We start from the raw sequence: 21,146 nt of genomic DNA, 5'->3' as shown, positions 1-21,146 counted from the left end.
CGTGTTGTAGGTTGAACCGGTTGAACCACTTCGTTTGAGTTCGTGTTCTCTGAAGGGGTACGCTGGGTAGACCCCCGCAGAATCGGCCATGAACATGCCCGGATTTCAGAACCCGAGGAGCGAGAGGGATGGTGTGAGAGATAGGCTTGCCGATGCTCGCGGAAGCACGTGGCGCACAAGTGCGCATTCAGAACTTTTAGCATGGGTATGGTGGCTAGCCACCATAGCATGGGTGTGCATTAGCGAGGGGGGGGGGGGAGACATCCAGGCTCCAGCAGTGACGAGCGCAGGCATCGTTTCTTTCGAGCTGCCTGCATAGACAAGGTATTCGAAATTCCAGGAGGAAGGGGCAAAGGCCAGCTTTCCTGTAGCTTCCTCTCCATCCTTGTATTTTCAACGAAGCGAAAAAAAGCGCTTGGTCCGTCTCTTTCACTGTCCGGTGTTCCGCGCAGTTTTTTTTTTTTTTCGCTTCGTCGATCATGTACCAACCAGCCCAAAACAGCCAGGTGGCCACATTGCACGCACGCTAAAGATCGCAGCGGCTCAAGAAGCTCGATCCTGTGTGCCCTGGCCTCATTTTTGAAGCTCGTTCCGAGCATTCCCCAGTTCTCATTAGTTTCCTAATATTCTATGTCTGTTTTAAAGGACCCCTGACACAAAATTTGGAAGCTTGGTGTGCTTGCGACGTTTGAGACTCTTGCATGCACTTCTTAACGATTATTAGGGGTGAGTGCTGCCTGTAAAATATTTCAACTTGGTTTTAAAGCGAAGGTGTGTGCTCATCCGAGTATTCCGGTAAAATCGACATTTTTTGTGGTTTTACGTAGACAAAGGCTCCCCTTGCGTGGTTGCAGAGGTCAAGCAAGTATTGTGGGCATCGGAGATTCCGAGAACGTTTTCGGGGTGAGTACAATTCGCCGACTGGCTCCCGGCGAGGACTATTGTTCGTCACCCCTCTCGCTCTGTTGTCGGGCTGCTCTAAGGTGGTTTTCGCTGCTTACGCCAGGAATGCTCTTCTTTTTCCTGAGGGGAACACGCTCAACGCACCCACATCGTTCTATTCTTCCCCACTCTCGGGTCACCCTATTTGGAAACCGCACGTTCAGCGTCACCGAAGCTTGAGCGCATGTAGTCTCAGGCACTGCCCCGCTGTGCGGCGCTAGTTTCTTATGGTATCTAGGCGGGCGTTTTGAACTGAAACAAAATCGTCCTCAATTAACGATGCTAGCATCAATTATACGATGCGTTAGAACATTTACGATTGAATTTTGGCATTACTAGACGCAAAGCTACGGATTACTGTAAAAAAATGTCGAAAACAAAACTTTTCCTGTCAGTAGTCCTTTAAACATTCAATTTCAACTTTTCAAAGTCTCCAAAAAAGTCGCTAAGACTCCAAAGTGATAAAATTGTCGCTAGCACGACTGAAAAGGCGCTAAATTTAGCGACTTTCTCGCTAAGTTACCACCACTGTCCGGTACGCTCAGCGAAGACGGGCCTCCGGCACTTCCGCTTCCGCCTCCGTTCCCGGCAAGCAAGCCGTACACCTGGGAGAGAACAAACTTATTGTTACTAGCTGTCCAAGAAGCAAAGCATACTGATCCGCATCATCAGTGAGTAGATGCACCACGCCGTTTAGCGATTGCGAGCATGGATTATGGTGTGCGGGCAATAACATCGGCAGGTCGAAATGAACCTGGAAAGTACTTCATGAATTCGTAGGCCAAGCGTAGTTCTTGGGCGTTAAGCCCAAATATTAAAAATTATTACGATTCTCGATTACAGTAATAGCGCTTGTTGATATGACATCGTGGCGCAAACTTTAACCAATAGTTATTACGAGGCAAGAACCGTAATAAATGGACAATACGCTTCATTACATGCAAGTTTTTCTCTTACAACGCATGCATGATTTAGACTACACGAAAGAAGTTGCCTGTATATTGGCGTTTAGAGCTCGTATTAAAGATTGTTGCAAGCTAGCGCCTGCAGGTATCCCGTTAAGGGGCATAGTCTGTCTGCCCCGTACATTGCTTTATTAGTTATTACGGGTGGGGCGCTGCGGTGAAGCTTCGGAACCCTGCGCACACTTGTGCTGGTGACATTCGCATTGAGGCTTGGTGTGGTGATATGGGTGCCCGGCTCAGCGCTGTACGCGGGATATAGCTTGTATATAGACCAACGACGTGTGCATTGTTTGGTCGTGCTGCGCACGCCGTCTTGGTGGCCTGCCCACGCTTGGCTTAAAAAAAAGCGATAAAATTTTCAACATAACCTAACTGTAGTCAAGACAATGATTATTCTGTCTGGTCTGAACGGGAGCCTCAACACTTATCTTTTCGTTTTACGTACATTATTTTTTTCATAAATATTAAATAATGAAAACGTCTAACTCGGGTAATCATTTCTTGGCCAATTCCCCTAAATGGGTATGTGCCATGTTTAAGGCGTCATCATCATCATCACCATCATCATTATCACAACTTTAAAAGAGAAAATTGAGCTGGTCGATTGCGTGCATATCATTTGGCGGGACTTCATTTGGTTATTGCCACAGGGATGTATGCTCCGCTGTGTTTGATTACATCAACGCAACTAAAAGATTACCATGCTAGTGAACCACTAGCTTTTCAGATCTTTAGTTTATAATTCGTAGTTATGTCTTTCAAAAACAAAAGATGGTTTGACCGCTTGCTCAGCACACATTTTTGTTTTTTGGTAGTATTATTTTAAGCTTCTTTTTCAGATTGGCTTGATTTTCAGTTTAGTTTCATTTAAGTATCCTGCCGCCCGGTTCTTGGCCCATCCCCCTTTGTGGGTAAGCGCCATCCATCAGAGGTCATCAGCATCAGCATATCTCGCGAGGTTAGATCCACCTGCTACCTACAGTACCCCTTCCTCATTTATTGAGGACCTAAATAGGTGGCCGAAAGCTTACGAATTGTTTGCCACATTACATCTTCGAAGAGAAGTTTGAAACAACAAAGAAGGTAACTGAACTCGCCACTATAGTTTTATTGATTAAGTGCTGCATACTTTGGCCTACATAAATAGCTAAGACTTTCATTTTACGTTTTGGTTGCTCTAGTCTTCACCATCACATCCACGGAACGGTAATTTGGAAGATGCAGCAGCCATACTCCAGCCTTCTTCGGGACATTTCTCAATATGAGCAAATGTCAGCATCATCATCTCTATACTACTGCTCGTCCAAGGCAAATCTGCACGTGACCCTGAAAAGAAGAAGAACTGAATCATGGCGGACAGTAATTTCCCTGAATATAGTGGAGGCCATAGAAAAGGCTCTAGAAAAAGCCATGGAACGACTGACTTCTAACCTTTGCGATTCTCTATCTCAAATTTTGGCTAACCAGATGACTCGCATATTTGGTACAACGGGAGAGCCAGGCCTAGTATCCCAACATCTTGAGAGTTCACGACCAATAGCTGACGGTGAATCTGAAACTGCGCCATCGTATTATCCGCCAGCAGGAGCCTCTGCAATAGGCGTCCACAGCCAAAATGAGGAATCTGAAACCGCACCCTCGTATTTTCCGTCTACAGCACCCTCTGCAGTAGATATACAGAGTGTAAGTGAGGACAAAGCTACATATACAATAGATTCCGATGACATGGATTTGGACCCTAGGTCCCTGAAGAGATCTAGATCCCCTGTGTCAAAGAAAACTAACTCACCGAAACAAACTAAGAACAAAAAGTATCTGAAAGAAAAGGAGAGCCTTTCAAAGAGGGATTTCTTGAAGGAAGGCATTCTAGAGAAAGCTATAGCGGAAGCAGCTCTTTCGAAACCATAGGGTCGCTTAAGATTCTCCATTGGAATTGCCGTTCAATCCATTCTGCATCTACGGATTTGGTATACTTGACTTCTAAATTCGCTCCTGATATTATAGCATTACAAGAGACATGGCTATCTGTACATAATTTGTTTCATTTAAATAACTTCCAATCCTTTCGATTAGACCGTCCATCGAGAGGTGGGGGTCTAGCTTTCTTTATTAATAATAGAATTAGTATGAAAGTCAAATGCTCATACAAACATATTTCGCCAGAATGCGAAATTTTGGCAGTAGACATTACACTGCCCAACTGCACTCCTTTCACTTTAGTTAATATGTATTTTCCGGATGGAGTTCAAGACACACGAAGTTTGGATCTAGCTACAAAATCATGGTGCAAAGACAAAGTTTTAGTTGGAGACTTTAATTCTCACCACACGAGTTGGGGTTTTAGAACTGATCTTAGTGGGAAACGCTTGTGGGAGTGGACAATGGCTAATGACCTGACGTGCCTCAACGTGAGAACCCCCACATTTATTCGTACTCATTACAGGTCGGCCTTAGATTTAAGTTTTGTCAGTTCAGCCATTACTACTTCTTCTTGGAAAGCGCTGGACTGTGGCACCAACAGTGACCACTTACCGATAAGTTTTGAAATTTCTTGTCCGATAATTCCATCTTGTTCAAATGTAAGAGTATTTGTAAATTACACTAAATTTAGGAATGACCTGAAGTCAGCACTGGCTACTCACTCGGAAGAGAGCGATGATAAAAAAGCACAGAAAATAAACGCAGTCATGAAAAGATCCTACAAAAGAGCCGAATTTACTGTTGAATCCACAAAAAGAGTATATAGCCGTTGGTGGAATGATGAATGTACAAGAGAGCACCGACGACGTAAGGCAGCTTGGAAGCAGCTCTTACATAATCAATCCCCACAAAACTGGGCCGATTATAAATTCATTGCTGCGGGCTTTAAAAGAACGGTAGCTCAAGCTAAACAAGATTATGACAAAAGACATTATGAATACCTGTCGAAGCCTAAACATATGAAAGCACTGTTCCGATATATGAGAGCTCGGAAAATCTTGCCATCACCAGTTAATGTAGCTTGTGATAATCTGTCGGCACAAGAAATGACCACTACCTTAGAGGCAATAGGTAAAGGTCTGGAAAGCAGATTCACTTCAGTAGTGCCAAACAACTGGCACAAGTCTACGGCAAGGTCTGACTTTGAAGAAGTGACACAGACTGAAGTATCCAACGTGATTAAACATTTACCCTGTGCATCTCCTGGCCCAGATGGGATCACAGTAGCCATGATTAAAATTCTGTTCAATTTATCGCCTCGAGATGTCGCCAATGTTATTAACTACTCCTTAAAAAACTCATGGGTGCCGCAGGATTGGAGAATAGCAAAGGTGATTCCTATACTAAAAAATCCGGGTGGAGGATTAACAGTCGATAATATCAGACCAATCTCTCTAACATCTAACATGGTCAAACTAGTAGAGAGGGTCCTTCATAGCCGAGTAAGTATCTGGATGACAGACAATTTAGTAATAAAACCGAACCAAATCGGCTTTCGTAGTGATTTCTCAATTTGGTGTGCCCATGCTGATTTAGAGAGCCGAATACAGCTCGCGCGTAAAAGAAGGCAATACGCTGCTTTAGTAACGCTTGACATAGCCAAGGCGTATGACAGTGTGGAGCACTTCATATTGTTAAATACGCTAGAGAGATTGAACTTCCCACAATATTTTATTGAGTGGGTGGCAGAATTCTTAAAATCAAGAGAATTCTACTGCGTCAAGGATGGATGTTCATCATCTAGATTTAAACAAACGCGCGGAGTTCCCCAAGGAGCAGTCTTATCTCCAATATTATTTAATGCTTTAATGAGCACAATTCCAACAGATCAAGAAGTTACTGTCTACATTTATGCTGATGACATCGCACTCTTTGCTGCTGACTGTAATATTTACTCACTACAACTTAAATTACAAAGATATATTAACATGTTAGAAATTTGGTTGCAGTCGATTTCGTTATCGTTAAATGTCAACAAAAGCACGCTCATGGCATTTCCGCTTGCAGAACCAATTTCAATTTCAATTCTATATAAACAGGAACCCATCCAGCAAGTAGACTCTATAAAATATTTGGGAATCATTTATAATGAGAAACTTAACTGGAGTCCACACATAGAGTATATAACTACCAAAGCACAGCGGGCTTCAGGCTTACTACACAAGCTAAGTAACCGGAAATATGGATTACGGAGGCACACCTTGATAACGTTGTACAAGATGTACATGCGCCCCATCATGGAATTTGGCTGCATATTATTCTCGGGTGGCCCTGCTTATAAAACGAAACCTCTAGTCGTCTTGGAGCGAGAAGCACTGCGAATGTGTCTGGGACTCCCTAGATTTGTGGCTATCAACGTACTGTACCAGGAAGCGCGCCTGCCTACACTACTTTGTCGATTTCGAATTTTGACCGTACAAGCATTTTTAAAATTTTATAGCTTACCGGCAAGAAGATCTCAATATGCTTTTATCGCAAACCCAGACGCCTTCTTTCTTGCTCATTGGCCACGGTTTCACACACCTCAGATAATGTTTGTACAAAAAAATCTACAAAGTATAAATGTGAACATTAGAAATGTAATTGAGACTAATGACTCGAATTGTCATGTTATTATTGAGTATGATGATATATTCCCCCAAAACGCCAAATTACAATCCCTCAAATTTTTAAATAACATATTATTAGATTACTTGGAGCATGCAAAAACTAAAAATATAATAGCCACAGATGCTTCCGTAAATAATCAAAAGGCAGGTGTAGGCATTGCGTCTGATTTGCTTGACTGGTCCTTTTCAGTGAGACTGCCTGATTTTACTCCAGTTTTTGAAGCGGAGCTCTTGGCGATTATTTTAGCTCTTCGAAAACTTCCATCAAATCAAAACAACGCAGTAATAATGACGGATTCTCTTTCAGTTTGTGCAGCTCTGACGGCTTCAGAGAACTCTCGAATCCTAAGCACATTCAAAACATTAGTACCCCCGCAGTTGAGACTCCTGAGATTACTATGGGTTCCGGGACACTGTGGATTAAGATTAAATGAATTGGCCGATTCCTTAGCACGAGCCGCACTTGATGGGCCAGTTTTGTCCATACTGCCAGATGTTGAATATATCACGGCAATAAGATATCGAAAATCAGCAATCTCCACGGATACGATAGAAAAAGTAATTACACGGACAGACTATAACCACCTCATGTTTCCATGGCAACACCACTGGAGTCAGTCCAGAAAGCTCGAAGTCTTAATTACTAAATTTCGATGTCGTGTCCCCCCTCTAAACCTGTATCTACACAGAGCTGGTCAGACAACATCACCCCTCTGCGCATTCTGCGGAGAAATGGAATCACTAGATCATTATTTTTTGTATTGTCGCCGCTACGAGATACTTAGAAAAAGGTTACTAGTTATGCAATTTCGGAAAATAGGCCTTAGATTAACAGTGGAAACGGCGCTAAGCTTTGGCGCCTCAGCTTTGGGACATTGCCACAGGGATGTTTTCAATGCCGTTTGCAATTATATTCAGGCAACCAAGCGTATACCATTGTGATCTTCAATCAAAAAAAATTATTTATTACTCCCCAGGGCAGAGTGAAGTGAACGCAGCTGAGTGCTAATCATAACACCTCAAATCTCAAAATTGCTCAAATTGATTCTTTTTTTTCGTTTGCTCTTTTTATGTTGTTTTTATTTTTACATTAATCTCATTATAATACCAATTCATTAAACATTGTTAAAATGATTACAGAAAAACTGCACTACACTTTCTTGGCCAATCCCCCTGAGTGGGTATGAGCCAGCCTCCCAGGGAAACAAAACAAAACAAAACGGACAGTAATAATCTACAACATATGGTCTCGCCACAACCGGGATGCAGTGATTCCACAGCTCCACCCGTGCTTACCAGCCCCGCCCCCTTCAGGCACAGCCATCGCCGCACATCCCTGATTGTCTGCGGCGTGGCGGCATTCCTGGTGTTCGGGATGGTGACCGTGTTCATCGGTGTCTACTTATTCGGGACACACAGGGGCAGTGCTGGGCCTACCTCCATAGCAATCACACCGTTCTGCTGCACAGATGAGGTGGAAAGGTTAACCAGATACGTCAATACGACCGCTTTTTCGTGCAAGAATTTTTTCGCCTACGTCTGCCCGGAAGTAACTGAAGGCGCACTCTCGAGGTACACCATCGAGCGCTATCGGCCTTTGCATGCCGTAATAACCGGTGCGATGAGTGCGGACGTGCCAGTGGGCCCGGTGGGACATTTCCTCATCGCCTACTTCAGAACGTGCGTGCGGGCTATCGTGCACTACGACAATTTCGTCTCGTCTCTGGCTAATGCTTTTCTGCGAGACACGGGAGACCTCTTGAGGAAAGCCGGCGCTCGAGAAGCCATGATATTCTGCGCTACCATGTCGATAAGGTACTCTTTGTCATCAGTCATAAGCATTCACATTGACAATAACACAGTGAGCTTAGAGTTTACTGCTGACGCTTGCATTATTCGAGGCCGTTCTCGCGTCACTCTAGCTGCTGCAGTTGAAGCCATACGAGGAACTACGAATGCGACTACACTAAACGATATAATTAAACTGGTGACAGCGCTGTGCAATTTCTTTCGTGGGGAGCGTAGACTGGAGGCACAGTACCAAATCACAGCCAATAGCAGCAGTGCATTTAGTCAAGAAATTTGGAACATCAGAGACGTCGGAGCTGCAATGAATGCCCTTGGTTCCTCGTTAAAGGACGTGCGGGTTATAGCCGTTTATGGTATCCGGGAGATTCGCCATCTGTACGACATGTTCAACGGCAACAAAAGTCCAGGTTTGAAGGGAGCATATCTTCTATGGCACGCACTCTTAAGTGGTGTCGATGGGTTGCACGTGCCCGAAGGCGAATTTTCGCCTCCGCTATTTCAAACCTGCTCGGAAAGAATGATCTCAATGCGGCATATCTGGGACTTGTTCGAAGCGGAATTCCTGACCAGCGACGAGAAGGATTCGCAAGCGAGGCATATATTTGCCACCAAAAAGGACGCCGCTCGCGAACACTTCAAAGAGAGTGCCGTCTTCGATACCGAAGATCGGTACCGGTTGGAGGAGTTTTTCGAGAAAATAAACCTAGTGACACCCTCTGCTAAAAGCAAAACTCCCGTCCAGGTCCCAGAGGCGACGCTAGACTTCGGCGAGAACCTTTTGAGAGCTTACGCTTTTGAAGTTAAAGTCACCGCCAACCGGCTCTCAGCCTTGAGTGCGACGAAGACGCTCCGTCATCGGGACGTGTCAATTGTGGAAGACCGCTACATTCTACTATCACCCGCGTCATACAGTTACATCCGCACCGCTCCACCGAGTAAATCGCACCTCCCGAACATGGCTCTTCTCGGCTGGCTCCTGGCTGAAAGCTTTTGGGGCATCGCGCTGAACTTGATCAACTGGAAATCCAAGACCGCTGCTAATATCGGAAGGCTACACGAGTGCTTCGCCAAGAGCTACTTTAAGGACTTTCTCTTGGACGATATTGACTCTCGTGAGGTGATTATTGCAGCGCTCGGACTGTCCACTGTTCACAAGGCATTGAACTCGACTGAATGGCACGTAATGAAGCCTGCCTGGAGCCTCTGGAAGCTGTCTGAAGCGCAGTTTTTTTACATCCTCAGCAGCCACCAGCGATGTACAGGAGAGCAATCGCTAGATGCGATGCTCGAGGTCAACGTGCCACTGATGTATGTTTAAGATTTTGCTGAATCGTTTGGCTGTCTCTGCGATGATGAAATGAGACGCCCCTTTCGATGCCCCATTCATGGCGTGGCTCGCCAATAAACATAGTGGTGCTGTTTGGAACTCTTTTTATGTTTCTTTCTTCTTTTTGGGGTTTAACGTCCCAAAACCACCATATGATTATGAGAGACGCCGTAGTGGAGGGCTCCGGAAATTTCGACCACCTGGGGTTCTTTAACGTGCACCCAAATCTGAGCACACGGGCCTACAACATTTCCGCCTCCATCGGAAGTGCAGCCGCCGCAGCCGGGATTCGAACCCGCGCCCTGTCTTTTTATGTTTCGGAGAGATATGCGAGTCATAATATATATGCTCGAGACTTAGTCTTTTAACTGTTTCGGTTACTCTGTGTTTTGTTTTTCTTTATAACCAGTGTTTATAACGTCAAGGGAAATAAATGGGTTCCCAGAGAAGGCAAGCGGGTTAGGGGGAGACAGAAGGTTAGGTGGGCAGATGAGATTAAGAAGTTTGCGGGTGTAAATTGGCAGCAGCAAGCACAGGATCGGGTTAACTGGCGGAACATGAGAGAGGCCTTTGTCCTGCAGTGGACGTAGTCAGGATGATGATGATTATTATGATTATGATGATGATGATGATAACCAGTGTCACTTTCCTTATCGCAACCATCACCTTTTCGCCCCTGAAAAGCATAGGCGTACATCGATAACCTGGCACCCGATGTGGCTGCACTAAACTTTGTTGTTTGTTTCGGTCACTGTGTTTTGTTTTCCTTCATAACGAGTGTCACTTTCTTTATCACGAACGTCACCTTTTCATCTCTGAAAAACAGGCGGGAGCAGAGTGTGGTGCATGAGGGTAGCCCTCCCCCCTAGTCACGAGGAAAGGGGGCGTAAAGTCCGCCCCATACATAGACTTAATTACAGGCAGAGGGCGCTGCGATGAAGCGTAAGTAAGCTTATCGGGTCGCCGTTCTTGCGCATCTTACCTGTTGCGACAAAGGGCCACCGTTGATGCAGGACTCAGTCGCGTACGAACTGTACCCTGGCTGCGACACTGCGTTGGACGAGGCCAGAGACTGATGCGAGCGGTGCCAGGCTGTAGTGTCTGCAATGAATAAAAAGGAAGCGCGTCGGTTTAGAACGCTGACATCCCCCGTCAAAGAATTCAATGCATTTTTTTGTTTTCTACAGCGTAGTGTACAAAACCGACGCTTTCATGGTTCACCTCACTGTCTTTAGCCTTTCTTTTCTTCTTTCATTTCATTGATATGTGGGGTTTAACGTCCCACAACCACCATATGATTATGAGAGATGCCGTAGTGGAGGGCTCCGGAAATTTCGACCACCTGGGGTTCTTTAACGTGCATCCAAATCTGAGCACACGGGCCTGCAACATTTCCGCCTTCATCGGAAATGCAGCCACCGCAGCCGGGATTCGATCCCGCGACCTGCGGGTCAGCAGCCGAGTACCTTGGCCACTAGACCATTACGGCAGAGCGTTTTCTTCCTTCAGCTACGTTAACAGAAATGTATTTTCCTTTCTCATACTAGTGAATTATCATTTCGCAATATCAAAAAGTACTATACTCTCGCACAGTAAAGACCCTTGGCAGGCGAGAAAACACGCAAGCAATAAGATACATGTGGTGAAGGTGAATTTATACCCCCGCACCAAATTTCTATGTTGTGGATTTGGCAACGTCTTCAAGGACATACATATCTTTGTAACGGCAAAAAGTTTACATTGTTTTAAAGCGAAACCAGATACTTAACATCACAATTTTCACGAAATATTTTCTAACCAATGTGGGACTGAGAATAACAAAGAAAGAAACCTGCCAAGACATACCGAAATTTATTTGCTGAACTTTCTACCCTAGCCTCACCTGTTATGATAAACTTAATGCAAATAGAGTTCTAGAAAAATAACCAATCAATCATAACTAATTTATTGTTTCACTTTCTAGCGTTTCCTTACGGAAGTTGCAGCACCTGGTTCGCTTCGAGCTACGTCGATAAAATACGGTGTTAACTGTAACGCGCAGTGATATCGCGTGATTCCTCACTGCAGTTTTCCTAAAATTAGTTATTCGCGTTTCCTCGCTGTTGAATAAAAGCCAGGTTACATCATCCTCACTGCGCACAGCCAGCGATGCCTGAAGTTCCAATAATGTATTTGTAAATGTGGCTTTGCTGCATTTAGTGTATTGGTGCTAAGAAGCCAGAAAAAAACGCTCTGCAGGATGTGATTTTGGTCGGGGTGAGTGCACAACACATGGAACATGATGACGTCAGTCGTCGAGGGAGGCTCGTTATGATTTGGCAAGAGACGTCGATTTAGATCGAAACGCGAGCATGCGCAGTGGGAAGTGGGGGGTGTCTCGACACCACCGACGCCTGATTTGCGATTAGGTGCGAGTATAAAATGCTACGCAATTAAAGTTCCGTGACATCACTCACCGCGGTGCTGTAGTCCCGCGGAGGTGATTCCGGAGTCCAGATGTGGATGGTGGTGCGTCGACGCGGCGGCGCTGACCACCGGGGCAGTGGCTGCCGCCTGCGCGTAGCCCTTGTTGCGAACGACGGGCCGATCCCGCCGAAGCCACCACTGTTGCGAAAGACGGCGACGCCAACCCGGTCCCACAGGCGCCACTGCTTTCCACTCCGCCGGGAAGGTCACCAGCCGTTTGGTAGCGTATGTTTCTCAGCTCGCGACTGCTTCTGCGCAGAGCTGATAAGACGTGCGGACGAGACGACGGTGAGTTAAACAAGGTTTATGTACAGCATATATACAGAAGCGTTACAATTTCGGCACTGGGGCCGACAGAGACTCGAAGAGCCGAGCTCTCCTCTCTAACACATAGGTCAGCTTTTCGCCTAAGACCCGCCGACTCACACACATGTCGGCTCTCCGACACGGGGACTCCTCTCCATAGGACCGCCGATCGCGACGCGCCGCAGGGCTTCTTTTATTTACACCGGGTCCAACCAAAATGTCCAATCAGAAGCGCCGCTGGTCGTCAGGGCAGATTCCTCCAATGGGGTCGCCGTGCCATGCGTCAGACCACCAGACACGAGGACGCCGGCTCGCTGTCACGTGCGCCGCTGACTCAATGCACGTGGGCCAGAGAGGCGCCGCGCGTGTTTACGCCGTTGAGTTGTTCGCGCCAGGCAGACTGCGGGCTGGCCTTGACCCAGATTGCCTTTTTCAGAGGCACGGACGTTTGACGAGGACTCGCTGGCATAACAGCACCCCCGCCGCCAGACAATGCACCGGAAAGACGAGCTGCTTCCACGGGGCTCGGATGTCAGGTGCGCTCGTTCGCCAGGTCCCTCCAGTTTCGCCTCCAGGGCCATGGGGAGAATACAGCTCCAGACCGTTTCGGGAACACATCCCATTCTTGACGACGGATTCCAGCTCCACTGGTTTTTCACCACAACTTGTCGACCAGCTTCACTCGTCTCTTCTGACCATCTTCGGTTTCAGCACTTGTCGATGGTTCTGCAACTTGCTAAGAACGGTTCGACAACAAACAACACACGACACAAGCAAGTGCCCTCGGTCACCCGACAGAACACCAGACAAAGTATAGTACAACATATACCTATCTACGCGTCTATCGGAATTTTGTTCCCTCTACATCAAGAGGCACATGTGGGACAAAAGACCCTTAAAATGACAACTCAATTTTTTTTCCCACGTACAACGTAACGAATTAGAATACCACATAAAGTTGGCCCCTTGAGATCACATTGAACGAGAGCGCTCAGCCCAGGTCGTGATGAGGTCAAAATTTTGCCCCGAATCACCAGCCAGAAACCGAAAGGTTGAGAAGGTACTAGCTAGACCGCACTGCTCAATGCACCTGCATTAGCGTTTAGCTTTCCCCCCCCTTTTTTTAGCGCACGTCAAAGTTGCGCTGTGGAGCAACATGCTCCACCTTAGTAACTGGCCACTTTTAGGCGACGATACCTATGCGGCACCAAGAGCGGCTCACACTTGCGACGTTGCACAGGGGAACAACGATACGGCTTGCTACGGATTGACTCCTCACCGCTTAGCTCGATGTCGTGTTCGATCACCCTCGTGTTTCCGGGGCGGTCCGAAAACACGTCTCCAAACTCGGAACCAATCTTTCTCAGGTCCTCTTTCTCAGGTCCTCCTTCACTTAAGCTAGGCTCTAGGTTCAACTGTTCCCAGATTACTTTCGATCCCCCTTTGATTACATCACTAGAACTCCAAATTTCTGCTCCCTCTTCCTCTGAAGCATTCAACAGCTGATTTACGACCGCTTGATGTTGAACATTGGGTTTCATCAAGTTGTAAATTTTGTCCGGCCGCCTTCCTAATTTCACTTCATAATTTGTATCGCAAGGCTTCGATAATACTTTGGCGGGCCCTTCCCAATCAACCTCAAGCTTGATCTTTTTGAACGGCTGCAGCAGCATTACCTGATTATCAACTTCAAAAGCGCGCTTCTTCACAGATTTCTCGTAGTGCTCCTTCGACAGCACTTGTGCCGCGTTTTTGTGGCTTTCCACTAGCGCTTCAATTTGGCTTTCCACTGGCGCTTCAATCGAGAGATCCTCACGCTGCTCTCGAATGAGCGTCTCTCGATCAACTCTCGGCAGCTCGCTCCAACTTTCCGCTACAGGCGATCTGACTCAATGGCGCCATGTCGTCTCCCCCCACGCATACCGCGCTGGCCGTTTCCGCGACGGGCCGTTCGCGTGACTGCTCACATGACTCATGCGGAAAATTTCCTTTCTGGGGTTCCGTCGACCCGCCGACAAGGTCACTTGAGAGTTCACCGCATTGAACCAGATCAAGCTGCCGCGATAGCTTCCGCGCTTGCGATCGCGTGAGGGCCATGCACGCAAAGTTGGGGAAAAACGATTTGCCCTGCTCTTTGAGAAGCTGCTCCGAGTTGTTGGAGAAAAGATAAGGAAAACGATCATTTAGCGCGGCAGACACAGCCGCTTCAGTGCGAAGCTTACCGAACGGGCCTTCAATGACAACCGTGGCGATTGGTAAGCGAACACTCTGCTCCTCGGCGACTTGCCTGATCCACGCGCATTCTCCTGTGAAGTCATCCGGAGACACCAATGAAGGATGGACAACGTCCATGGTTGCCGCTGAGTCTCTAAGTGCTCGGCACGTTTTCTCATTCACCCTAATTTCTTGGAGATACGGCTCCAACAACCGCATGTTTTTTTCTGATTCTCGGATTGTTGCGAAGGCAAACTTTTCCTGACAGTTTCTCGCGATGTGCCCTTCCTTTTTGCAGTTGTAGCAGATTAGCGGCTTCCGTTTGTTTTCCGATTCAAATGCCTGTGTGGTAGAAACCTCACTCGATTTCTCCGCTTCTGTTTGCCCTTCCCCTACACTGTCCTTCGTAAGAGACGGGTCCTTCTTGAAATTACGGTGCGGAGCGGGTCTCCGTTGATCAGGTTTCTTTGAAAAGCCCTCTTTTCTCTCATCCTTTTCAACGCGCACTGCCCTGCTGTGCAACTTTCGGCGAGTATAATACTCCTCAGCTAACTCAGCTGCCTTGTTTAACTGTACTTCCCCAAGTCTGTCCTGCAGCCAAAGTCTGACATTATCCTCGATGCAGCGGTAGAATTGCTCCAATGCAATGCATTCCACCACTTTATCGCGGTCGTCATAAACACCTTCGCCCTTGAGCCATTCAATCAAATCGGCTTTAAGACGAAACGCGAAGTCAACGTGTGACTCATTCCCCTTTTCAGCATACCGGAACCTTTGCCTGAAAGCCTCGGGTGACAACTTATAACGTCTCAAGAGCACTTCTTTAACCTCGTCATAGCTCTCAAACGCTTCCCTCGACAAGCAAGTTATCGCGTCGGACACTTCGCCGGGAAGAAGAGCTAACAGGTTCCGCGCCCAAAGAGACCGCTCCAAAGCGTTTCGCTCACAGACGTGTTCAAACTTTACGAGGTACTTCGCCATGTCCTCGCCTACTACGAACGGTGGCAGTTGGTCCCGAATTCTAAAACCGCTGACCTGAGTCGTCGGAGAAGCTACGCTAGGCGCCTGCGAACACTGTAGGATTGCCAATTCTAGTCGTTTCAACTCTAGGCGCTCCTGTCTCTCGGCCTCCTCGCGGCGTTCTCGCCTTTCAGCCTCCTCACGAGCTTCTCGCCTTTCAGCCTCCTCACGAGCTTCTCGCCTTTGAGCCTCCTCACGTTCGCGGGCTTCTCGCCTTTCAGCCTCCTCGCGGCGTGCTTTGATCTCCACCCAGGCCTCATCGACTTCCTCAGCCGACACTCCCTCATCCTTCATGATCTCAAGGATCGCTTGCTTTCGTTTCGCACGGCCCAAAGTTATGCCGAGTTCCTCACAAATTTCGATGAGTTCCTTCACTTTAAGGTTCTCCATCGTTCACACTAGCCTCTTGCTGTTTGCCCCTGTTAACAATTTACTTGCCGTACCCACTATAAGCCTACTAGCACGACGCGCAAGCAATTTTTCACACTCCCGTGTTTACCCCCTCCGCATTAACTTCGGTTTCAAAGCACTTCGACTTTGCTTGAAACGATCAAAGCTCACTTCAATGCTTCACACAGCCCTTCTCTAAACTACTACAACCTGAGCTAGAGTAGTCTGGTGAACTGAGGGGAAAACATCAGGCACTCACCGCATCGATGTCGCTGACGCCGGCCGATCCCGCAGCTGCCAACCACTGTTGCGAACGACGGGCCGATCCCGCCGAAGCCACCACTGTTGCGAACGATCGGGCCGATCCCGCCGAAGCCACCACTGTTGCGAAAGACGGCGACGCCAACCCGGTCCCACAGGCGCCACTGCTTTCCACTCCGCCGGGAAGGTCACCAGCCGTTTGGTAGCGTATGTTTCTCAGCTCGCGACTGCTTCTGCGCAGAGGTGATAAGACGGGCGGACGAGACGACGGTGAGTTAAACAAGGTTTATGTACAGCATATATACAGAAGCGTTACAATTTCGGCACTGGGGCCGACAGAGACTCGAAGAGCCGAGCTCTCCTCTCTAACACATAGGTCAGCTTTTCGCCTAAGACCCGCCGACTCACACACATGTCGGCTCTCCGACACGGGGACTCCTCTCCATAGGACCGCCGATCGCGACGCGCCGCAGGGCTTCTTTTATTTACACCGGGCCCAACCAAAATGTCCAATCAGAAGCGCCGCTGGTCGTCAGGGCAGATTCCTCCAATGGGGTCGCCGTGCCATGCGTCAGACCACCAGACACGAGGACGCCGGCTCGCTGTCACGTGCGCCGCTGACTCAATGCACGTGGGCCAGAGAGGCGCCGCGCGTGTTTACGCCGTTGAGTTGTTCGCGCCAGGCAGACTGCGGGCTGGCCTTGACCCAGATTGCCTTTTTCAGAGGCACGGACGTTTGACGAGGACTCGCTGGCATAACACCCTGCAACAGCTGGCTGCTGAAGGCGGCGCCCGCGGGTTGACTTCCCACCTGCTTGCGCCAGCGCGCTCGTCGGTTGCTGAACCACACCTGCAGTGCACGCAACTCTGAGTCAAGCTTGAGAGAGGAGCGCAGTAAACCATCGTTACAGGGAAGCCATCGGCACTGGAGACGAATTTATTTATATAAGTGGAATTTCGTTAAAGACTGTTTAAAGAATCGGCATACGCTAGCTCTGATTCCACTATTGATAATGGCAATCTGCTCAGTTCTTTGAACAACCCGTGCTGTGATAGCGGCCACATACTGCGCAGCTGCATGCACTGTTTCTTGGTATATTTCTGTTGTGCTTTAATACCACGCTGAGATGCCATGCCAAGTGAGTTGGCGCTCAATTTCACGTAGTGCGGTGCATTTTCGTGCAGGAACTTGCTGCCGCAGCTTTCGCAGAACAGGTCAAGCAGTCAAGCCAGGAAAGTGTACCACAGTGTGACTATCATGAGAAGTACGAAAAGCTGCTGGGCCGAGAAAGCGGCAAGGGCGCGGCCAAGATCACCACACCCAACAAACAGTTTGGCTTTGGTACTGAACTTTGATACATTGGCTGACTGGGGGCTTGTCACTTTGCGCTTATTTGGCAAAGGAATATATCAAAATCCATGCAACATTACTTGGAATACACAGAAGTCAAGTTTATGAACGCCGTCTTTCTTAGAGCATCCAAAACGCTTGCTTCCAGCAGTACAGTGCACTGGAAACAGATTTCCAACTCTAGTGCGGTACAGCATCACAAAACTCAACCTGCAAGCATAAGGTCTGTATTACAACTTTCCCAAAATCTTCATTGCTTTCATTTATAAACAACAATCTGAAAAAAAAAATTATATTGTTGGTGTTATTGTGTGCCTGTTTATAATATACCATGGGGCAGCTTAGCAGCCAAGGCATGGGATAGCTAATTGTATAAGTGTGGGTAGGTTTCTGTGCCATAGTTGCTGCATTTTTATGAGCGAAAAATACCAGCACACCTGTGTACTTGGATTTAGGTATGTTTAAAGAACGCCTGGTGGTCAAATTTTATCGGTTGTCCTCTGTGGCACGCCTTGATCGTATTGTGCATATGGAATGTTGAGCCTAGTATTAGGGTAAATTCGTAGTACAGCATTGCTTTTGCAGCAAAGGTGTCAACTTCTAGCCGATGCGATTCCGGGGGTTGGGAGGGAGAGGGAGGCTGATCATTTTAGCTAGCTCGCGTTCGGGTTAAACATAAATGGAGACTGCGCAGCTCACAGAGTGTGCTTACGGCGCTTGTCTCGTACAAGTGTCTTGACTCTGCTGCAATGTCAAGTAGACCACAGCAAAGAACCAGAGAAGGTGAGAGCCGGCCTGCCAGAGAAAAAAGTTTGACATAGTAAAGAGGTGTCGACAGCACCTATTCGAACACACTGCAAAATTGTAAAATGCTTGTGGAAAATTGTAGAAAGTGTAGGATTCATATAAAGGTGATGGGGTTAGAGCAAGAATTTCGCTGTCTGTAGTTGCTCACTCAGAGAAACGAGCAGACCTACAACGGAAACGAAGAGGCAACTTTGCTAGTAGTCTGTCTCACATATGAATGGTGTGGCCCCACAACTTTTTCTTGCTTGACCACGCGTGCTATGATGGTGATGCATTGTAGTGCAAGGTTGTTAAGTATTCAACTGTTTTAGCATCAAGAAAGTCTTGGCAAAAAGAAATAAGTTGTGCACAGGTGTCTTCCCAGTGTTGGTATCATTGTACCTTACAATTTTTCGCCCTACTCTGTTTGTCTCCTGTTTCAGTGCCCAGCCAAAACAAGAAGGACGTCCGGACGATCGAGCAAGCGCTTGCCGACATTCGCGCCAAGAAGAAGCAGAAAACCGACGACGGCCCTAGTTCAGAAAAGTCGGAGCAGGACTGAAATTTTGTGGAGGAAAACAATGCAATGCGTGCTTGTAAATTGCGGCTAGACAAATATAGACAGCCCTACCCTCATCACACTCTTGGGCTTCCTTAGTTTTACGAACTGTCCATTTACAGGCAGGTTTGCACACGGCATTGCTGTAATGAGGTGAATTGTTAAGCCTGTTGAGTAAGCTTTTTTTTATATGTACAAAGTCAAAATGAACTGTGTGCTGCTTTTTGTGCGACCTTTCTTTAGCAGAGAGGCAGTGTTACAGAAGTGCTCAAGACTACGCTGTCCTCAAGTTCGTATGTGTATAGAAAATTAGATGTCCATTTATTTTTTTAGCTGCAAAAAATGATTTTTTTTCTTTTTCAGTCACTTTTTCAAGTCCTTCTTTTCAGATTAGTAATTGCATATAATGCTGCTTTCAGTATTCGTACGATTTTTCGTTGCGCTATTCTAGCCTGATAGTTTAGTAACGATGAGTCAAAGTAATGGCAGAACAAGCGATTGCCGAACTGGCTGGCTGCCACTCATATGACCGAGCCTGCAGGCTAGCTTCTGGCTCCTAAGCCTTTGCTGCATGGTGGTTTTATATTGACAGTGTGTGTGTTTCTGCTGCTAGCACAAATTGCAGCACAAGAATGTTGAAATTCACTGAAATGAGTCTTTATGCATCTAGCTAATGACATTTGTGCATCTCAGAATCTTGCATAAAAATTTGAAATGCATGTGAAATGACCCATGGGAGGTTGGCTCAGCGGTAGCTTGCTACAGGCCAACAGTTCACGAATAAGATCTGTGAACTAGGTGTTTACTCTGGTGAGACGTCCCCCGCTACGCCACCGATCGCCAAAGAGAGGGAAGAACAATCAACCCTTTTTCTATCTGGTTCCCTCTTGGCTACGTGTCTCAATCATTCCTCACATACAGGGATTCGTGCTGGGGCCGGGAAGTAAGAGACGCTACGACTTGTTTCTGTTTACTGATTCATTTAATTTAATAGCAAGTGCAAATGGCGTACACACATACTGTCCGTGAACGACATCTTTGTTACACGAAATTGTAACACGTCAGCAAATACTCGCGACACGCAAAACAGGATACATAAGTTAAGTAACTGTGACAATAATAGGGTGGCTCAATACAAAGTAAACACACGACGACATAAATGATAAAGTCATTAATTAACAAAACCGCGCTATGTCTCAATTCGCCACCTCCCTTCCCGCAAAACTAATCTAAATAAGGTGCATAAAGTCCGTCTCACAAAAGGTCCATGTTGACGGGGGCCTCGGAGCTGGTTGTTCGAGTCGGGGCTCAGGGCTTCTTCCTGGGGTAATTGTCCAATTCGTCAGCGTCTTCATCGTCCTCGTCGCCGTCGTCTACGCCGGGCCTCTCAATGATTTCCATCTTATCCCTCTTACGTAACGTTCCATTCACTCGCCTCCTATCCCCAACTTTCATTCCTCATCGTGCCGTCCTTGTCCCAGTCATCATCTCATTGTTTCTCATCGCTATCTCTTCGCACCGTTATCTTCCTTTGCCATCCCGTCTCCCTACCATCTCGAGCTCAACGCTCCGTCTCCCTCCGACTCTTCACATCGTATCTCGGACTCTCTCGCATCGTAACTCTTGACCACAAGCTCGTCTCGTAGTCCCCTTTTTGTAGGACCCGACTCCGCCCTACCGGGGCACCAAAACCAATCCGCCACTCCACGCGGCATCTATTTTCTTCTCAGTCCGAGTGTATCCTCTTCGGTGGCCCAAACAAAGCCGAGCAAGTAACGATGTACAAACTCAAGCCTCAGGGAGAGTGATGGGCGCGCCGTCCGATGACACTTTAATTACGGGCGAACAATGATGCCAATGCTTCCGGTACTTGGTGAGCCCATGTCTAAACCAAGTCTCAACGTTTTTATGCAGCTCTGTGTCTCCCACGAAATTCTCCGTAGCCGCCGCTTCCTCGTCGTTCACCGTCGCGGGCGGCCATCCGCGCAGAACGCAGTAAGAGCCCTGGCGCCACGGAGACTGACGGAAAGGCATAATGGACCCGGCACAGGCGCTTGCCGCAAAGGTCGCTTTCCCCGAATCAACAAAAGGTGTTCTGCTGCTCCCCCATGCCACAGATCTGAAGGGTGCGCGCCGATTATTGTACTCTGTCACATCGTCT

At 47.4% G+C, this 21,146-nt stretch overlaps 1 long non-coding RNA gene across 1 annotated transcript; it reads left to right on the top strand.

Annotated features, from left to right (window-relative positions):
• The first annotated feature begins 1,519 nt into the window (after nucleotides 1-1,519).
• On the top strand, nucleotides 1,520-19,210 carry LOC142790300 (uncharacterized). Its single transcript, XR_012889417.1, has 3 exons — nucleotides 1,520-1,613; nucleotides 17,475-17,631; nucleotides 18,870-19,210. It is a non-coding gene; the product is annotated as an uncharacterized LOC142790300 (long non-coding RNA).
• The last annotated feature ends 1,936 nt before the right edge of the window (nucleotides 19,211-21,146 follow it).

Source organism: Rhipicephalus microplus, unplaced genomic scaffold (genome assembly GCF_043290135.1).
Source record: "Rhipicephalus microplus isolate Deutch F79 unplaced genomic scaffold, USDA_Rmic scaffold_94, whole genome shotgun sequence".
In the NCBI taxonomy this organism is placed as follows: domain Eukaryota; kingdom Metazoa; phylum Arthropoda; class Arachnida; order Ixodida; family Ixodidae; genus Rhipicephalus; species Rhipicephalus microplus.
This window is presented reverse-complemented; position numbering and strand designations above follow the sequence as displayed.